We start from the raw sequence: 16,139 nt of genomic DNA, 5'->3' as shown, positions 1-16,139 counted from the left end.
CCTTCGGGAACAAGGGGTAAAGGAGCGGGGTGGGAAGATCCCCACCTGAGGAAGCTAAGTGTCCCTTGAATTCCGCCCCAGAAGTAGGCGCCTGGGATCCGAGAGCCTTGTGTAGCAATTACGGCTGCAGCACGTCCTGGGAGTCGGCGGTGAGAGAGGACCATCACTTGTCCTCCTGTGGCTTCACTCCTGGCCCCTCGAGACCCCAGGATCCCCTCGATCTCAGAGGAGAGTTCCAGAATGAAAAGCAAGAAAGGTGTTGCAGCATCTGGCAGTGAGACTGAAGAGGAGGACAGCACGGACACCTCCCGGGACCTCTCTTCCTCAACTGGCTCAGGCAAGAGGAGAAGGCGGACAACCTACCCAGGGCGTCTGTTCAGATTCTTCGAGGCTGGCTCTATGAGCACGGATACAATGCCTATCCTTCTGAGCAAGAAAAGCATTGACTGACCCACCAGACACACCCATCCACACTCCAAGTGTGTAACTGGTTCATCAATGCCCGCCGCAGGCTCCTTCCAGACGTGCTGAGGAAGAAGGCAAAGATCCCAGTCAGTTCACCGTCTCCAGCTGTGGGGCCAAAATGTCTGAAGCCAGCTCCGTGGAGGTTGCCATGGGCATCGAAAACCTCATGCCAGCTCTCGAGGAAAGCCCATTTCATTCCTGCACTGCTGGACCTAACCCAACCCTGGTAGGGAGATCACTGTCTCCGAAACCCACATCCCCGGGATCAGTTTTGGCTCGTCCATCCGTGATCTGCCATACCACTGTGAGTGCATTGAAAGACGGGCCTCTCGCTCTCTGCCAGCCAATTGGTGTGGGACATAGCACAGATATCCAGCCGATCGGAGCCAGCACAGACACCGCACTCATGTACCCAGAAGATGCTTGTAAAAGTACACACACCCACACACACACACACACACACACACACACACACACACACACACACACACAGAGTGGTCTTTCCAATACTCCTCCCTGCCCCCTACTCCAGGATTTTAGTGGATTTCAGCTTCTAGTGGATGTTGCACTCAAACCGGCTGCTGAGATGGAGCTTCAGGCCAAGCTTACTGCTTCACCCGCTTTGCAAGTAAAACACTTCTCCCAAACGTTGTCATGATTGCTGGATGATGGCAAGATTGAATGGCATGATTATATATATTTTTTATTAATATTTGCATACAGGCTTGCTCAAATGAAGCTTCCTGTTACTGATGTTTTCAATGGAATACCATCATTACAAGAATATAAACTCAGAGCTACTGTAGAAACAAAGGGTTCTCTTCTTTCTTTCTTTCTTTCCTTAATGTTTTTTGGTAGATTATTCATAATGTGAGCTGTTTTCCAATATCATGTGGTTTTTTTTATCCCCCCCAACTTTTTGTTGGTGTTTTTCAGACTGTACAATACTTAGAGAACTTACAGCATCTTTCCATTTCTGTGAGAACAGGGTGTCCACATACTGTTTAATTAATAAATTTCAATGTATTATTTTCAAACAAGTATGGATCTAGTCGATTGGTGCCTTTTTATAATGATGCATAATAAAGTATTTTCTTTAAAAAGGTAAAATAGCCAAGCCTTATTTTAATTTTTAAAATTTGAAAACTTCCCTCTCTTCCTCCCTCCCTCTCCTCCTCCTCCTTCTCTCTCTCTCTCCCCTTCTCTCTGTCTCTCTCCCTACCCTCTTACTCCATCCTTCCCTCTGACTCCTCTCCTTCCCTCCCCCTCTCTTTACTGGTACCAGGGTTTGAACTCTAGGCCATGAATTTGAACCACATCTCTAGCCAAACAGCTTGCTGGTTATTTTGAAGATGGAATCTCATAGACTCCATCTTCTGCCTAGGCTAGCTTTGAACCACAGTCTTCTGGATCTCAGCCTCCTGAGTACTTGACTACCAATGTGAGTGACAACATATTGCTTTACTCTAGCTCTGCTTCAAGGGTGTCTTACATTTGGATCTTAAATATCTCCCATAGGCTCATGTGTTGAGAGCTTGGTTCCCAGCAGATATGACTGCAGAAAGGTGGTAGAACCTTTATGATGGTGGGACCTTGGAAAGGAAATTAGGTCCTGGAGGCATATGACATTTGATGTTGGGTCCCAGGTCTCTTCCCCTCTCTCTTGCCTTCTGCCCACTATAAGATCTGCCTGCATCTTCCAATACACACTCTCTGTCATCAAATTCTCCCTTGCTGCTGGTCTAAGTTATAGGGCCATGGAGTGTAACCTCTGAAATTATGGGTCCAAACAAACCTTCCCCCATGAGGTCAACTATCTCAGGTATTCTCTCATGGTGACAGAAAGATGACTAACACAAAAGGATTAGAAAGGCCCTGGTTACAACACACAAAAGAAAGAGCTTTCAGTAGCCCTGCTGAGACATAATGACACCCTGCAGAAGAGAGGTGGCCTTGAGGAGTAAGTGCAACTTCAATGGATTGGGACTACTTCCTGAAAAAGAAATAACAAAATCTGCTGACAGACCAAAAGAGGAGCAGACGCCTCAGTTTGGTGTCAGATGCTGGCCCGTGGATTTGCTGCTCCTGAAAGAGGATGGAACTGTAGTCTACAACAAGCAGTTCTTCTCAGTGTTCTCACTGTGACTCATAAAGCACAACAATCTTGACCTTCTCACTGGGACTATGCAATTGCAATCTGACCCAGAGAGCCAAGCTCAGGAAACTCCCTGATTGCTGTCTATTTGACTCCTCCTGACCCCCCCCCCCCCAGCTATTGCTGCGCATCTGGTATGACATCAGCCATAGTGGCTCTGCTCTCCTCATCACTGTATCTTCTGCAGTCAGCACGAAGATGACAGACCCCAGGTGTACTGGATTGTGTGCTGAACTAATGCATCTATTAGTAAGTCAATTGCCAATAAAGTCATTATAGTTTATTTCACAGTGCAGGCTAGGCTCTTTATGTTTACATTTGTAAGCTTCTCTATCTTCAAATTAAAGATTTAATTCAGATCTTACTAAGGGGAAGGAACTCAACTTGTTGTACCCAAATGACCCAGATATCATTATTGATGAGTTGTGACTAAATAGATCATAAAATGAAGATTTCGTATCTTGACACCTGTTTGGATCACTTCCATTTATGTTTTCAAATGTGTTTTCTCACTTCCATATCTTTTAGCGGAATGAAAGAGCCAGGGAAGTTATTATCTTTCTAATGTTCTTCTTGTTTTCATGGGGCCATCAGAGCTGGAGAAGACTAGTCATAGCAATGCAAAGGCATTCAGCAGTATGACTCTCTGAACCACTTTCATTTTTTAACTTAGCATTATACATTTGTGGAATTTCATTTTCTTATTTAGGTCATCTTCACTTCTCTAATTTGAATAACAAGTTATTTTTTAAAGTCTCACTTTAAATATTATTCTGTCACTAAACAGAAATCATTATGACTATTGTCCAAAGAGATATAACTAAACAGGTAGATGCCAGTGGCTCCTACCTGTAATCAAATACTCTGAGGTTGAGATCTGAGGATCAAATGTCCCTGGGACAGGGACATTTTTGAGTCTCTTATCTCCAATTAACTACTAAAAAGCCAGACAGAGTTTGGCTCAAGTAGTAGAGCACCAACCTTGGATGAGAAAGCTAAGGGACAGCTTCCAGGGTCTGAGTTCAAGCCCTAATACAGCACAAATAAAGCAAGCAAGTAAGAAAAGCAAACAACTAAGGAAGGAAGCAAGCAAGAAGCTAACTAGTTTATTTATCCCTTTTGGACCCTCGATCTCTTCCATGCCTTTTCTATCCTTCCACTCCTTTTTCAATAAATCTGTTAGTGGGTGGTTCCATAGAGTGACAGTGTTGAACTCCTTGGGCAGATGGTATTACATTATTATTTTTTTCTTTTAATTCTTTATTACCTTTAATTGGTTATACAAGAGGTTGGTTACCATTCAACAAATCAGTCAATGAGTACAATGCATCTTGATCCACGTCAGCCCTTTCATCATTATTACGTCATTATTACACATATTTGTACATCCATAATCATTTTTAGCTAGATTTTCTTTTTGTGAGTCACCAGCAAGGACAGAGAATCATGTAACAATACCAAGGAGGGAGAGAAACTATGTCAGTGTCTGCATCTGCAGGATAAGCCCTTGGACAAGAAAGTTCACAGGGATGAATTTATTTCTAATCCTTCTGCTTTATAGGTCACGGTTTAGTTTTCAACCTCATCCTGCTTTGCTTTCCTCATCTTAACTCCTCTTATGTTTATTAAAGAAGCTCTCAGGTGTCTGCATGTCACGTTCCAAGAGAACAGATGCATTTCAGAAAGGATGACATACACATAAATATCCAAACAAAGCACATTTCTCCTTTTTTGGGAATAATTGTGCTAATCATTAGCAATCATTAATGTACAGTCTATAAGTCAAACTATGAAATACCAGTGTCAGATGACTTTTTGCCAGGGAGACTACAGGAGAGCATATTAACTTTCAATGAATAAGTGTGAGGTCACCATCTTTTTCTAATGAGAAATGAGGTAGAGACACTACCAAGCCTTGATGAGTTTTTAGCAGTGCAGATCATGACCTGATGCAATATGAAGTCAATCTTCACAATTCACTGTGGTCTGATTTTACTTGTCCTCAAGGATAGTCATTAGCCTGAGCTCACACTATTGGAATTCGGCTTTAAGGATAGGGCAAAGTTTCCCTTCCGTAATTGCTTCCATCTGCTACACGAACACATGTGTTCCTGCTATAAAAATTTCTAAAACTCTTCAAACTCCACATGCTATCTTTGCCTCGGCTCTTGCTGTACCAATGTTTCACCTGCATTCCGTCTGGGTGGGAATCTGTCTTGCAGCTGGTCCCTGTTTCCAGGGTGGGGCTGGCCGGGGGAAGTACAACATTTGCTGTAAGACTCCAGTGGCAAATTGGATGCAGACATTTGCCTCAGGCAGCGAAAATTGTAGTCATATGTGTTACATCATGCATCCTACTTATGTCTCAACTCATTCCAATGAATTGTTCTTTCATCCATTTCATTTATTCACTTTTACATGACACAAATAATGAACAAATCTATTCTTTTTTTAATATAAAAAGTTTCCATTGGAATAGAAAAAAGAAAAAGTTTCACTTGAGCACATTTTCCCTTTCCATCCCAGGAAATAAATGGGACAATTTCTAGGGAGTTAGAATTTCTTCTCCTTAAAACACAAGTTTATTTTATAGTTTATATTTTGAGTGTATACTCAAAGAGCTCAAAGATCTTTCCAAATTCAGAAATCAAAGGAAACTAACTTTACAAAGTCAACCTAAACCAAACACTCTTTGAGAAGCAAAAATGTGTATTAATTAGTATATCAGATAGAGGAATGTTATTGAATTGATAAGTCTAAAAGATGTTTAATATGAAGCCTCTTATGTACCTCAACCTTGAAGTATTTGAAGGATAACTAATCTTAAAGTGCTGACAATGGGGCTGGGAAGGTGGCTCAGTGGTAGAGTGCTTGCCTTGCTTGCATGAGGTCCTGGGTTCGATTCCTCAATGCCACATAAACAGAAAAAAGCCAGAGGTGGTGCTGTGGCTTAGGTGGTAGAGCACTAGCCTTGAGCTGAAGAGCTCAGGGACAGCGCGTAGGCCCAGAGTTCAAGATCCACACCACCATCAACAACAACAAAAAGTGCTGGCAATGCACAGTGTGTCAATGCAGTTGTGGTTCAAGCTAACTGCACACTTAGCTGAAGCAAAGCCTCCTTCAGTGAAGCTGGAGATATGAGGTGAGATTTGGTTGGGTCTAGAAGCATCATCAGAGCCTACGCAGGATGGAAATACTGCTGAGGATGTCATGAGTAATGTTATCACTTCATTTAGTCCCTGAATTCATGGTTATTAGCTTCAGGAAATTCTTTAGCACTCTTCAAAAAGAAATGCACTCATTACCTTAGCTACGTAACTGTAACGCCTCTGTACATCACCTTTACAATAAAATAAAACATATTTTAAAAAGAAATTCTTTAGAAATTTGTTTTTAACTATATCATGTGTGTATGTGTCTATATATTAAAATATGCACATATGCAGCATATGCATAAACACCCACATACTATATATATATATATGTATATATATATATATATATATAAGCTATATGCATTTCTTAATGTTTTGTTAGCAAATGTATCACCCAGAATTTTTACACAATATTATGGATATGTAGTGTATATTCCATTTATCCAGATGCATACTAACATTCCTTAAGGAAGGTGAAAAGTTCAAAGTCCACATTTGATCTCTTAGTTGGTTACATTAACTCCTCTGATGAATGTTTTGTCCAAGAGATACCCACTTGATTGCAAATGCAATGTCTGCATTCCTTGGCAGACTGTTTAAGGTAACGAGGGAAGGCACAAAGAGAGGCTGAGTGGGGCTGGGAGGTTGTCAAGGCTCAGAGGAGAAAGATAAGAGTGAAAAAGCAAGAAGCACATGTTGAAGAGGATCAAAGAGGACATCGCCTCCATATCATCCTTGCCTGAGACAGGGCCACTCCTAAACCACAGAAGACATATGACCTCCAAGCCCACACTGAAGTATCTCAGGAGACTCAGCCTCTCTCTGTAATTCATTCAAAACCCAATAAACCCACCAGATAATTCTTACATGCCTCTCCTCTGCTATCTATTATCATATTTCATTGAAATTAGGAAGTATGTATCCACTTAACTAGCCTCTCAGGGTAAAAACTTTCAACAATTAGAGGGGTTGTTGTCAGGATTGCCCTATGAAGTACACATTTCGGTGAGGAAATAAGTAATAAATGAACATCAACCCACTATCTCATTTACAAGTTCTGTTGAAGGTACTTGAATGCTTTTCTCTGAGCCTATTGCTTCTCCCCTGATATGCATTCTTTTGCCTTTTCTGTCTTTCCTTTCTTAAGGTTTTTACCTAAAACTTATTTAGTTTTGTTTACTGAGTTCAATTTATAAAAACAGTGATGTAGCAATTATTAATCTGATGTGTTTTTCATCATCAAAAGTAATAGTTCTAAAATTTATTCATTGGTATGCTTTACATTCACTCATTTTCAGTGTTTTATGGTGTTCCCTTGTCTGCATACATGATTTAACTATTTGTCTTTATGGGGATTCATGTTTGAAAATTTCCACGTTATTTTAAGTATTCTTTTTGCAGTTATAAGCATGTCATTATAAAAGATTTGAATTTCTCCACCTGTTTCTAAGGTAACCCATGAATTACTCTATAGCATGCAGAATAAAAGCCATTGTTAGATCACAAAATAAAGTTAACGAACTTCAACTAGAAATTATTTAATAAAACAACTGAATAAAACAAATCAGTGTTCATGAAATGGTCAGGTTTACTTTTGTCTTTTACCCAGAGAAGTAGAGGATAATGCCAATTCTCTTCAAATGGTTACACCATCACAGCCCCAGAAGAGAAGGATGCATAGTGATTTCCTCTTTTCTATGTCATCAAAACGCTTCTGTCACCAGTTTTCTTCATTTGTTCTCAGTCTAGTAAGAGATCTCCTGGAGCTATGGATTTTCATTTCCTGGGTAATCAATGATGGCTCAAGTTTTTCAATGCTTATTTGTTGCTTACACATATTCTGTAAGATATTTTGAATGTGCTTTGTCCATTTTTCTCTTAGGTCATTTTATCTGTATAAATTATAGTCTATTTGTAATCAGATTTTAAAAATACTGGTGTTTATCTTTTTAGCTCTACATATATTCTGGATATCAGACCTTTACTAAATGTATCATTTTCAAATATTTTCTCCCATTCAGAATATTGTCTAGATATTCAATAAATGAACTTTTGAAAAAAAGAAGCAGTATCATTCACAATAGGTATAACAGCTAAAATATTTAGGAATAAACTTAAACAATGGTGTGAAAAGTCTCTAATAAAAATTATAAAATACTAATAAAAGTTACAGAATCAATATAAATTGACAAGATAGTCCTTGGTTATGGGTCAGAAGAATGCATAGTGTTAAAGTAACTACACTACCAAAAACTAGCTATAGTTTGATAGCTTCTAATAAAAATTCCAGGAAGTAGGAGATACAGTCCTAAAATTCATATATCACACAATAAAAACAGAAAAGTCCAAGTAACCCTCTAATCCTGTGAGAAAACACAATCTATCTCTGTCTGTCTTGGTCTCTGTCTCTGTCTGTCTCACACACACACACACACACACACACACACTCTGATGAAGAAATCAGAAGATATGACTGATTTCAGAACATTCTATATAATTGATTGCTAAAACAGTCAGGTACTTGTATGAAAAGCAAATAGAATAAAAAGCCCATATAGCCAGTTGCTCTTCTATAAAGATGACATAAAGAACATTTGGTAGCGCTAAGACAGTGCAGAAACGTCTTATTGAAGAGGTAAAAGGTGCTGACTCAAGTACCTGGCATGTGCAGAGAAATGAAACTAGGTCTTTTTCTCTTACTTACCTTTGTTCAAAGGTAGTTAAGGTGGGTACAGCATGGTAGCTTTCTAAATTGACATTTTCTTTCTATACCTTAAAAACCATTCTAATACTTTTCTTCTATTGTTGAATTGTTTATAATCTAATTGTTTCTTTTGTATAATTTCTTTATTAGTGGTTTTAGGAAAATATTCTTTTGTTTACATTTTTAAACTTCACTTAAATATGAGTGTATTTAATTAAAGTTCTTTTTTCTACTTGAATTTATTTCTACTCTGAATGTTTGTTTATTATTAGTCTAGACAATTCTTATCATTAATCTCTTTAACTTTTGCTTCTCTAGAATTTTTTTCATCTTGATACCAATTGTATCTCATTCTTTCTTTGGAACTTTTTTCCCCTGTGCCCTGGGTCTCTATACAACATTCTATTAATACTTTTCTTTAAGATATGCTTTCTGTATCCACTGTACTTTTCTTTCATTTCCACATTTTTATTTCTACAAATATTATTTTGGTTCTTTTTCAAATCAGTTAGATTATATTTTGAGAACATTCTATTAATTTTTACACAGTTTTTTTGTTAGCACTCTATTCTGAGTTAGACTGTAGGAAGCATTTTCAACTTCTGAAGGGCCTGTGAATTTAGTCTGCTATTCTTTCTGTTGACTTTCCTCTATGGTAGCTTACTTCTCTGTGCTGTTATTTGAAGGGATGGTTTTTTGTTTGTTTGTTTGTTTTTTTAATTGGGAGCACATATCACATGTAATTTTGGGTATGTATCACAAAATTTGTTCTATAAAAATTCTGAGGGCATAACTTGGAATGGAACTCTTTTAACTAAAGAAAATTATGTTTCCTTCAGTTGTTGTGTAAGAAGAGCTAGCAGCTAGCCAGGTTCTGGTGACTCACGCCTGTAATCCTAGCTACTCAGGAGGCTGAGATCTGAGGATTGTGGCTCAAAGCCAGCCTGGGAGGAAAGTCTGTGAGACTCTTATTTTCAATAAACCACCAGAAAACCAGAAGTGGCACTATGGCTCAAGTGGTAGAGCGCTTGCCTTGAGCTGAAGAGCTGAGGGACAGCGCCCAGGCCCAGAGTTCAAGCCCTAAGACAGACCCTCCCCCCCAAAAAAAGAAGAGAAGAAAAGCTAGCATCTAAAACCATCTCAGTTGCCACTACCTCAGTTTCCCCTCTTCATGGAGCTCAGTTTCCATTTATGATTCCAGCTGTCAGCTGGAATTTTCTCTAGGCGTACATGAATTTTGAGAATTACTATCCATGACTTTTTCCAGGCTCTCTTTAAAATTCATTGTTTTTTGTTTTTGTTTTTGTTTTGTCGCTCGTGGGGCCTGAACGCTGGGCCTGAGCACTGTCCCTCAGCTCTTCAGCTCAAGGCTAGTGCTCTACCACTTGAGCCACAGAGCCAATTCCAGCTTTTTCTGCTTATGTGGTGCTGAGGAATTGAACCCAGGACCTCATGCATGCAAGGCAAGCACTCTACCACTGAGCCACCTTCCCAGCCTCTCATTGTTGGTTTTAATGCTGTATATTATTGTTTGAGGTACTTATCGGTCTAGTCTTCCATAAAAAACATATAATTTTGAATTGTCTTAATATCATTACACCATTGTTGTTCATCTTTTTGGAACATTTAATGTAAGGGGAAATAGAGACCATTATTTTCTTAACCTTTCATTTTACACAACATAGAAATAAGTTGGAAGCGATCTTATTCATTTTTCTAAGCATCAGTTTAGTAAAGCTGTTATGAATCTCAGATTTAGATTCACATTCTAAATATATAGATTCTGTCTGTTCCTTATGAACTATAACTCTTTTTAAAGACAAGGATATGGCTGTGTAGAACTCTCTAAATCTTCCTGGAAATCAGGTTATTCTTAAAACTGATTGGGTAAAGTTAAGTACAAGTGAATCAGAACATAGGATTATACAAAACACACAAACATGGGTTGAAAATTGCTAGAAAAGTGTGTTTGGCAAAATCCATCTGGCAGCTTTCCAAAACCAAAACATTTAAAAAATTATAATCATTTTCTAAATCTAAAATGAGACCAGATTTTTCAATACCTGGGAATTGTATTTTTGATACTTATGGCAGAGTAATTTTAAATTTTCATTTTATGAATAGTGATAATAAAATCCTGCATACAAAATGGTCTCTGACTTATCCAAAGTAGTTAAAGACTCCCAATGAATAGATTCCCTTTTTAAAGAAAAAGACATAAGGCCCAGTAGGAAAATACTGGTGTACAAAGGCAAACCCCAATGTGTGCAAACAACTCAGCAATAATCGAATTCCAAATTTAATTGGTACTTTTTGTGCCAAAATTAATTGACCAAAAAAGATAAGGGAGTATTTTGAAAAAAGGCCTTTGATTATCATTTTAACTTTAGCAAAGTAATCATTGTCTTCTTGGTTCCTGGATTAAAGCCATTATTTTCACATTTGTGTGAATCAACCTTACCAATTGCAAATGGGGCTATTAGACCATGTGAGATTAGTTTGATTGAGAAAATTAGGTCTACTTACCAAATGCTTAATGCGGCTGTGCTGAAACTTCCTCCATTTCCCCAGGGAACTCACTTCATTTTGATTCTAATGTTGTGATCAAGGTAGCTCACACCTAGCATATTGATGGAGAATGACTACTTCCTAAGAAGGATAGAAGGTTTGAGACCTCCCAGGCTGCTCAATTGGCAACGAGTACTTAGTCACTTCTGAGTGAAAGCAGCAGGGTATATCTTCTTTTTATTTATTTATTTATTGTTTTGGAGTTTGAACTTAGGGTCTTGAGATTCTTAGGCTGGTGATTTACCATTTGAATCAAATCTCCAGTTGTGCTTTTTGTTGGTGATTTCAGAGATGGAGTCTAGCAAACACCACTGCCTGGGATAGCCTGAAATCATGTCTCCCTTCTCTCAGCCTTCTGGGTAGCTATGACAGATAGAGCCACCAGTGCCTGGCTTCAGAGTATACTCCCTTGAACAATAATGACAGAGCCTCTTTAAGCATCTTCTATGAACAAAGGACTTTGTTCACACTGTCTACCCCAGAAATCCATAGATCATTTCACTGTTGTTTTTATTTATAGGGCAAGTGTACTAGATCTAGCTCCTGTAGTTTACTTAGAATGGACATTCAGTCTCCACTTAATTCCAGATCTTACTTTTCTCCTTTAATGAGGTTAATCTCACTTTGTCTTCTCCAGACCTATTGTGTATTCTACCTCTCCTCTCTTGGGATTCCAGAACCAAAATTTTCCTTTAGTCTTCTGGGATGAAGTTAGAAAGTGAACGTTTTATATAGCCATAATGAGATTGAGATTTACCCAAGGGCATCCCTGGCCTGTCCCTAGGCATGTACCAATAACTTGGTAGGAGAGGGGGAATGTTATAGGCTATAGGATAGGCCATCATCTCATTGTAAAATCTGACAACTGTAACAAATTAATAAAGAAAAGGAGCAAGATGGTTTCAGATGAATCAATATCCAATAAGTTCAAGGTCAAAATCAAATCAATTATTCAGAAAACTCTTTAGGAAAAGTTCCACATGTTTTGGGTTTACTAAATCCTCAAGTATCAAGGATAATATTAAAAAACATTTATATCATATTATGAATAGCCAAATTTCTCAGAGTATACAAAATAACAGAACAAATAGTTTGACTATTGTTTACAATTTATTTTCTATAAAAATGTAAAATCATTCTTTCAGTGAGGTTAAACTGGGTTGAGAGCCAATAATTACATTGTTTTACAAACTTGAATAATATTAAATTTCAAAGAAAAGGCAAAATGTAATAGTTTAATAGCAAATTTTTATGAGTTTGTTATTGTGAATTCTAACTTCGCTTGCTCAATGATGTTTTTGAAATCAGTGTCACAAACCTGTGAAATCTTCTGGCTTCTAGGTTATATTTACCCTCCACTTGATTCCAGATCATAAAAAAACACATTTTTCTTTTTTCTTAGCTTTCTTTTAAAAATATATTATTTATTGTAAAGATACTGTACAAAGCGGTTACAGTTACATGAGTAAGGTAATGAGTACATTTCCTATCAAGCATTGTTACCCCTTCCTTTCTTTTTCCCCTACCATCTCTTCCCTCCTCATCTCCCCAACTTCTCCCTCCCCATGCCAAAGCTGTAAAGTTCGTTTTTTACATAGTGCATTGTACATCTCATTGTTACAATGGGTCAATCTGTATCCCTATTTCAGCATTTGTTATTTGCCTTCTCCTCCCCAAATTAGAAAAATGTATAGACAAGATGCAGGACACTGAAATTAAATACAATGAAAACAGGTGTTATAACATGGGGAAAGAACATACAAAACTTTGGTGGGAGGGGTGGGGAGGATATGGGGGGGTGGGGGGCAGGGGGCGAAATGGGAAGGGATAAGAAGGGGAAACAAAGGAGGAGGCAACAATGCTTGATAAGAAATGTACTCATTATTTTGCCCATGTAATTGTAATTCCTCTGTACGGTATTTTCACAATAAAAAATGTATATATATATTTTTAAAAAAACCCAAAAGATCACACTGTACATTATAAGTACATTGAAAACAACAGCATCAAAAGTGAAACCTCTTGTGTCCCTATTTTGGGGCTCATTTCGTTTAGCATCAGGTTATATGGTCATATGTACACAGCTTTTGACCTCTTCTGCTTGTCCTAGACATATACTAGTTATTGCAGATAAAGGAAATCATGGGACCTATGTTTCTTTGGGCCTGGCTTGCTTCACTTAATATGATTCTTTCCTTGTCTTTCCATTTATTAACAGGTGGGGCAATGTCATTCTTTCTGATGGAGGCATAGAATTCCATTGAGTATAAATACCACATTTTCTTGATCCGTTTATCTACTGAGGGACATCTGGGTTGGTTCAATATCTTATCTATGATGAATAATGCTGCCACAAACATAGTTGTGCTGATAGCTTTACTATGGCCTTGTTTGTGATCATTTGGGTAAATGCCCAAAACTTGGATTGCTGGGTCATAGGGGAGCTCTTTTGAAGAATCCCCATACTGCTTTCCAAAGTCGTTGAACAAGTTTACAATCCCACCAACAATATAGTTAGGCTACATCCCCTCCAGCATTTGTTATTAGATTACTTGAGTATAGCCATTCTACCCGGGGTGAGGTGGAATCTCAATGTTGTTTTGATTTGCATTTCTTTTGTGAGTAGAGAAGTTGAACATTCTTCATGTATCTATTGGCCGTTCTTATTTCCTCTTCAGGGAAGTCTCTCTTTAAGTCTTTAGCCCACTTATTTATCAGGCAGTTGTTTCTTTGAGGATTTGTTTTGGGGGATTTAATTTTTTGAGTTCTATGTATATTTTACATATGAACCCTTATCCATTGTATGGCTGGTGAAGATCTTCTCCCAATCTGTGGGTTTTCTATTGATCTTGCTAGCTATATCCTTTGCCATGCAGAAGCTCTGCAATTTCATGCACTCCCATTTTTTCCAAACTTTCCCTTGATTTGTTGGATTTCTGGGTCGTTATTTAGAAAATTTTGGCCTGTGCCAAGGAGCCATAGAGTTTCTCCTATTCCTTCCTGTAATGTTTTCAGAGTGTCTGCTTTGACTTCAATGTCTTTGATACATTTGGAGTTGATTCTGGTGCAAGGTGATTGATGTATAAGGATCTAGCTTTAGTTTTCTACAGGTGTTAAACCAATTTTGCCAGAACCTTTTCCTAAAGAGGCTGTCTTTCTTCCATTCTATTTTTTAGGACACTTATTGAAGATTATGTGAGTATAGGTCTGTGGGTTCATTTCTGGGTCTTCAATTCTATTCCATTGGTCCTCAGGTCTGTTCTTGTGCCAATACCAAGTTGTTTTGTTTACTATGGCTTTGTAATACAGTTTGAAATTTGATATTGGTATTCCTCCAGCACTGTTCTTTCTGCTAAAGATTGTTTTTGCTATTCAGGGTCTTTTATTGTTCCATATGAAGAATGAGGTTGTGATATTGATGGGTATCACATTGAATTTGTAGATAGCCTTTGGCAGTATTGCCATTTTCATGATGTTAATCTGCTCAATTCACAAGAATGAGAGTTTTTTTTTCCACTTCCTTAGTTCTGCTTTAATTTCCTTTTTCAGGTTTTAAAGTTTTTATTATAGAGGTCCTTCACTTCTTTAGTTAAATTAACTCCTAGGTATTTTTTTTTTTTTGGTGGGGCTATTCCAAATGGAGTTGCTTTCCTGATTTCAGCCGTGCTCTTCTCCTTATTGGCATACAGAAAAGCCATTGACTTTTGAGGGTTAATTTTATACCCTGCTACTTTGCCAAAGTTTTGAATCAGCTAGAGTAACATGGGGTGGAGTCCATGAGGTGCTTTAAAAACAAGATCAAATCATCTGCAAAGAGGGAGAATTTTACTTCATCTTTCCCTATTTGGATCCCTTTATGTTTGCATCTTGTCTTATTGCTGTAGCTAGGCATTCTAATACTAAATTAAAGAGAAGTGGAGAGAGTGGACATCCTTGTCTCATTCCTGAATTAGAGGAAATGGCTTTAGCTTTTCGCCATTAATCATAATGCTGGCTGTAGGTGTGACATACACAGCCTTTCTTACATTAAGGAATGTTCCATGGATTCCTAGTTTTTCCAGAGCTTTCATCATAAAGGGGTGTTAGATCTTGTCAAATGCTTTTTCTGCATCTATTGAGATAATCACACAGTGCTTATCCTTGCTCTTGTTGACATGATGGATTATATTGATTTGCATATATTGAACCAGCTTTGCATCCCTGAAATGAATCCTGTTTGATCATCATGTATGATTTTCTTGATGAGTTGTTGAAGTCATTTGGCCAAAATTTTGTTGAGAAGTTTTGCATCGATGTTCATCAAAGAAATGGGTCTATAATTCTCTTTCTTTGATGAGTCCCTGCCTGGTTTGGGGATGAGGGTTATGATAGCTTCATAGAAAGAGTTTGGTAGTGAACTTTCTCTCTCAATTTCATTGAAGAGTTGGAGGACTATTGGTGTGAACTCTACTTTGAAGGCCTTGTAGAATTCAGCTGGGCTTTTCTTGGTTGGGAAATCTCATTGCTTTTTCTATTTCAATGCTTGAGATGGGTCTGTTAATTTGGTTTAAATCATCTTGGTATAGTTTGGGAATGTCAATATTTGCTAGAAATTCATCCATTTATTCCAGATTCTCAAACTTATTAGCATAATGGTTTGAGAGTTCTCTTATAATGTTCTAAATCTTAGCTGTTTCTGTGGCGATGTTTCCATTCTCATCTCTGAGTTTGTCAATTTGGGTGTGTTTTCTTTTTTTCTGATAAGATTTGCTAAGGGTCTGTCAATTTTTTCAAAGAACCAACACTTTGTTTGGTTGATTCTTTCTATGGTTTTTTTTGGACTCTAATTCATTTAATTCTGATTTAATTTTAATTATTTGTTTCTGTCTACTGGATTGGGGTTTATCTTACTGCTCTTTTTCAAGGAGGATAAGATGTCTCATTAAATTGTTGGTCTCAGATTTCTTCAATTTGTTGATGTAGGAACCCAGAGCTATAAACTTGCCTCTGAGTACTGCTTTTGCTGTGTCCCAGAGGAGCTGGTAATTTGTGTGTTCATTTTTGTTGAATATCATGAACATTTGAATTTCCTTTCTAATCTCTTCCATGACCC

General features: G+C 37.9%; 1 pseudogene; it reads left to right on the top strand.

The window, feature by feature from the left end:
• The first annotated feature begins 240 nt into the window (after positions 1 to 240).
• Positions 241 to 1,123, top strand: LOC122102300 (annotated as a pseudogene).
• The last annotated feature ends 15,016 nt before the right edge of the window (positions 1,124 to 16,139 follow it).

This window comes from Dipodomys spectabilis, unplaced genomic scaffold, assembly GCF_019054845.1.
Source record: "Dipodomys spectabilis isolate Male_0828 unplaced genomic scaffold, ASM1905484v1 ptg000783l, whole genome shotgun sequence".
In the NCBI taxonomy this organism is placed as follows: Eukaryota; Metazoa; Chordata; class Mammalia; order Rodentia; family Heteromyidae; genus Dipodomys; species Dipodomys spectabilis.
This window is presented reverse-complemented; position numbering and strand designations above follow the sequence as displayed.